Source organism: Oncorhynchus kisutch, unplaced genomic scaffold, assembly GCF_002021735.2.
Source record: "Oncorhynchus kisutch isolate 150728-3 unplaced genomic scaffold, Okis_V2 scaffold1140, whole genome shotgun sequence".
Lineage (NCBI taxonomy): Eukaryota > Metazoa > Chordata > Actinopteri > Salmoniformes > Salmonidae > Oncorhynchus > Oncorhynchus kisutch.
The window spans coordinates 73,579-79,578 of record NW_022263085.1 but is presented as its reverse complement, the minus strand read 5'-3'; positions in this window follow the sequence as shown (position 1 = coordinate 79,578).

The following is a 6,000-nucleotide window of genomic DNA, read 5'->3' as shown; positions in this document are numbered from 1 at the left end:
TCATTCATATGGTTAACTATATCTTGGAGCTCTGTAGGGATCATGGCTAAGAGGGTTTCAATTGTCTCACTTTGGTCTATAGGGGGCGCCATCTGTCTAATTAAGGATGTGTGTGTGTGTGTGTTTACATGTGTGTTTTTTAACAGCGGTATTTGCTTGTTTTAGCCCTAATGTTTTTTAACATACGGGGTAGCTCGCTACGCCAGAATGACACATCCTGATTGTATTGATGCTCGAGTAGAATACACATGCGCCTCTGGAGTAGAGCCTTTCGTGATTTTAAACCCAGGGTAAACGCTTTGAAAAAACGTTCTTGGTCTATTTCAGAATCTGCTGTTTCCCCCACAGAATTGGCCGATTCAAGAAGGTTGGCAGCTTCACAGAACATCAAATCGTCTACCTCAGAAATGTCATTTAAATCTTTGAAATCATCAGGTTTCGCTGTTTTCTTGACTGGTGTCTTTGGAGCCTCCTCGGGGATGCTTGTCTGGGCATCCTCCGATGTTTGTGCGTTGTCTTTATAAGCCGGTGAGGAGTCTGAAATAAAAATAATACATACAAAAATAGGTTATTAACCCTAAAATATGTTAAAAATGCCAAATACATTTCAGATATAAGCCTATATATTAACAATACATTAATTAAATACCTCGGCTTTTTTGACGAGGGCTGTTCTGAAGAAGCTCTGAAACCAGGGGCTGATGTCTTTGTTCAACCTGTATTACAGCATCTGCAGGTTCGGTAGATGGTGAGCCTGAAAAAAAAAAAAAAAAAAAAAAAAAACAGCATTAGGCCTTGTTTTAACATATTCCGGCATAAAAAAAAATATATAAATATTAAAATAATAATATATATAAATAATAATATATAATTGATTCATACCTTGTCCTTGGAACGACGTCTCGTGAATATCGGCCAAGTAGAATTGTTCGGGTGAAGCGGAACTGTGGATCTGAGCACTAATTATCCTTTGGTGTTTAGAAATATGGGGGACAACGTTGTCCTGGCCAAGGGGAGTTGACCTGCCGTTTAAAGTCTCTGTTCGCTGCTTTTGTGTAAATACATCCTGGGAGTAGGGCAGAATTGTCTCGTAGTCATATGCTTCGCAGAAACCGTTCAGGCTCCATAGGGCCTCGTTTAACCTTCTAGGCTTTAGGTCCTCTGTAAACATATAAAATAACTTTTAATATAAGATGCCCACACTTTTTGTTTTTAAGGTATAAATATTTTTATGTATGGAATTCTTGGAGCTTACTTACGTTTACAATTCAGGGTAGGCGTTTGTTTGTCTGCACTTTGTTCCGGAGCCCCATTGGATGGTTCGAGCTCAGTTATACCTCGGAGTATCTGCGTGAATGCTTCAGAATCTATAAAACATTCGACAATATTAAAGCTATAATCACTTTAGCTAATATTGCCTTGTTATACGGTAAGCATACTGATCCTAATGATTGTTTAATATTTCTATAACATCCCACGCTTTTCAAACAATTCCCCACAACAACCAAATCTAATAAAGATTTATTTCAAGAACTCACCTTGCGATAGATCCATTAGACTGTTTTCCCCGATTATCTTTTTTAACGCTTCAGTCCGATAACGATTCTTGGAGTTTCTGGAGGTGCTGTTTGCATCGGAACTAAAACGCTGCTAACATTGCCCATGGTTTCTAGCGCTTTTGTACCCTACGACCTAGAGAAAAACCCCTGAATGATTTTTACATAGCATTTGGGGTTTGTCGTTTTTTTTCGGGCTATACCCCCGCCCATGGTATATTTGACACATTTCAAACACATGGTATTGGGTGTGTCTAAACATTAGGATCCTTTTGGATCTTCTAAAATCTCCGGGGTGCTAGCACCTAGATGCATGGGGGTGGGTTGGTCTCGACATCGCTGGGATGAATGACTTTTTAGCCCACCTAAAAAATAGTTTTATGAAAGGCCTTTAAGATTAGGAGTCGTAAGACACAATATTATTGTTGGGGGGTAGGCATCTGTTTTGCAGGCTAGTGTAAACCTTGGTTTCAAACGACTGCAAGGGTATTTTTTTAACAAACAACCCGCCCCCCTTTTTCTGTTTTTGAAACACACACACACACACACACACACACACAGCCACTACAGAAAACTCCCTCACGCACATACGCGCGCACATGGCTTTTTCCGCAAGTTTTTTCTCAGGGACAGACTGCGCTAAGAGTGAACAAACGCGAGAGTTCATAACGTGGTGAGATTCTGATTTTAAAACCATTTATTTCATTCAAAATATTTAGTACATACATTTTATATCCTTACATTCTTAAGGTATTTTACGATGCCTTTCTTACAGATCCTGGGAGCTTATGCAACCAACAGCCATTGTCCGTGTCGAGTTCGCCCTCAAAAGGCAAGGCTCTCTTGCTAGGTCCATCAACACTTGGTAAGTTTTCACTCCAGGGGTAGATCCTCCGTCGGGCCTTTTGGTCTTGACTCTGTCTCAAGGAAAGCCTCGCCCAGCGCTTTAACTGTTCCCCATTTTGGAAGAGAATGTCCAGCTTATTCATAAGTGTTATGAAAATTGGATAATCCACCCATTTAAAACTAAACACAGGAATAAAAAAGTTTACATGTTTGCGTGCTCTGGAAGCTACAGGAGAATTGACAGACTTTGTAGCATTATACTTATCATAAAGGTCACAGGCTAAAATTGTCACTTTGTTGTCAGGGCTATAGTCCATTGAAGCAATTCTTAGAGCCTTGAGATCACTGCGGCCGCAGACCTGTTCTTCCAACGCATATCCTGGCACATTTGTACCACTCAGGACCTGTTCAATTTTACAAAGAGCCAGCCTGATGTTTAGCCATTCTCTCATCCCCAGAGCCGGGGGAAAACTCCCAGGTTTTGCAGGATAAAGGGGCTTGGGTCCACGGTCTGTGAATATCTTTACCGTAGAATCCTCCGGGTGGAATATGTAAGACATGTGGCCCTCACTCGTACCCAAAAATCCTTTAAAACATTCTGGAGCTTCACACAGAACTTCTTCAAGGCTTTGGTCACTGGGTTCATGACAAGCCGAGCATAACATCCCTAAAATTGGCATAGGTGTCATTTTTGTTTAATATTCAGGGGGGTTATCATGTACAGTCTTAAACAGGTATTGTTCAGGCGCTTTATAAGGGGCATTAACCACCCCAAACCGTGAGAAACAGTAACAGGTTGACCTGACACATGGTCACTTACTCAACCCCAACAACACCCCTGGGCATGCACCCTTCTACATGACATAGGGTCATAAATCATTACATAGGGTCATAAATCAGGCTTGGGTCATCAATCATTAACGGCCTGTCAAATGGACCCTTACTCAACCCATAGCCCCCACCTAACCAGGCTTGCCTGACCAGAAGACATGCACACGTCATCACTACATAGGGTTCACATAGAGTTCACATAGGTTCACATAGGGTCATCAATCAAAATTTTGACACGTGACATCTACTTTAATCTCTCTCCTCACAATCAAATGTCGACCGCATTATCTACCAAGGGAATTCTCTTCGATTATAATCACAGCCGTATATATTCCCCCCCAAGCAGACACATCGATGGCTCTGAACTAACTTTATTTGACTCTTTGCAAACTGGAATCCATACATCCTGAGGCTGCATTCATTGTAGCTGGGGATTTTAACAAGGCTAATCAGCATATCGACTGCGCAACCAGGGCTGGCAAAACCTTGGATCACTGCTATTCTAACTTCCGCGACGCATATAAGGCCCTGCCCCGCCCTCCTTTCGGAAAAGCTGACCACGACTCCATTTTGTTATTCCCTGCCTACAGACAGAAACTAAAACAAGAAGCTCCCACGCTGAGGTCTGTTCAACGCTGGTCCAACCAATCTGATTCCACACTCCAAGACTGCTTCCATCACGTGGACTGGGATATGTTTCGTATTGCGTCAGACAACAACATTGACGAATACGCTGATTCGGTGTGCGAGTTCATTAGAACGTGCGTTGAAGATGTCGTTCCCATAGCAACGATTAAAACATTCCCACACCAGAAACCGTGGATTGATGGCAGCATTCGCGTGAAACTGAAAGCGCGAACCACTGCTTTTAATCAGGGCAAGGTGACCAGAAACATGACCGAATACAAACAGTGCAGCTATTCCCTCCGCAAGGCAATCAAACAAGCTAAGCGTCAGTATAGAGACAAAGTAGAATCTCAATTCAACAGCTCAGACACAAGAGGTATGTGGCAGGGTCTACAGTCAATCACGGATTACAAAAAGAAAACCAGCCCCGTCACGGACCAGGATGTCTTGCTCCCAGGCAGACTAAATAACTTTTTTGCCCGCTTTGAGGACAATACAGTGCCACTGACACAGCCTGCAACCAAAACATGCGGCCTCTCCTTCACTGCAGCCGAGGTGAGTAAAACATTTAAACGTGTTAACCCTCGCAAGGCTGCAGGCCCAGACGGCATCCCCAGCCGCGCCCTCAGAGCATGCGCAGACAGGCTGGCTGGTGTGTTTACGGACATATTCAATCAATCCCTATCCCAGTCTGCTGTTCTCACATGCTTCAAGAGGGCCACCATTGTTCCTGTTCCCAAGAAAGCTAAGGTAACTGAGCTAAACGACTACCGCCCCATAGCACTCACTTCCGTCATCATGAAGTGCGAGACTAGTCAAGGACCATATCACCTCCACCCTACCTGACACCCTAGACCCACTCCAATTTGCTTACCGCCCAAATAGGTCCACAAACGATGCAATCTCAACCACACTGCACACTGCCCTAACCCATCTGGACAAGAGGAATACCTATGTGAGAATGCTGTTCATTGACTACAGCTCGGCATTTAACACCATAGTACCCTCCAAGCTCGTCATCAAGCTCGAGACCCTGGGTCCCTGGGTACTGGACTTCCTGACGGGACGCCCCCAGGTGGTGAGGGTAGGCAACAACATCTCCACCCCGCTGATCCTCAACACTGGGGCCCCACAAGGGTGCGTTCTGAGCCCTCTCCTGTACTCCCTGTTCACCCACGACTGCGTGGCCACGCACGCCTCCAACTCAATCATCAAGTTTGCGGACGACACAACAGTGGTAGGCTTGATTACCAACAACGACGAGGCGACCTACAGGGAGGAGGTGAGGGCCCTCGGAGTGTGGTGTCAGGAAAATAACCTCACACTCAACGTCAACAAAACTAAGGAGATGATTGTGGACTTCAGGAAACAGCAGAGGGAACACCCCCCTATCCACATCGATGGAACAGTAGTGGAGAGGGTAGCAAGTTTAAAGTTCCTCGGCATACTCATCACAGACAAACTGAATTGGTCCACCCACACAGACAGCATCGTGAAGAAAGCGCAGCAGCGCCTCTTCAACCTCAGGAGGCTGAAGAAATTCGGCTTGTCACCAAAAGCACTCACAAAGTGAGGTGGTGCACAATCGAGAGCATCCTGGCGGGCTGTATCACCGCCTGGTACGGCAACTGCTCCGCCCACAACCGTAAGGCTCTCCAGAGGATAGTGAGGTCTGTTCAACGCATCACCGGGGGCAAACTACCTGCCCTCCAGGACACCTACACCACCCGATGTTACAGGAAGGCCATAAAGATCATCAAGGACAACAACCACCTGAGCCACTGCCTGTTCACCCCGCTATCATCCAGAAGGCGAGGTCAGTACAGGTGCATCAAAGCTGGGACCGAGAGACTGAAAAACAGCTTCTTTCTCAAGGCCATCAGACTGTTAAACAGCCACCACTAGCATTGAGTGGCTGCTGCCAACACACTGACTCAACTCCAGCCACTTTAATAATGGGAATTGATGGGAAATGATATAAAATATATCACTAGCCACTTTAAACAATGCTACCTAATATAATGTTTACATACCCTACATTATTAATCTCATATGTATACGTATATACTGTACTCTATATCATCTACTGCATCTTTATGTAATACATGTATCACTAGCCACTTTAACTATGCCACTTTGT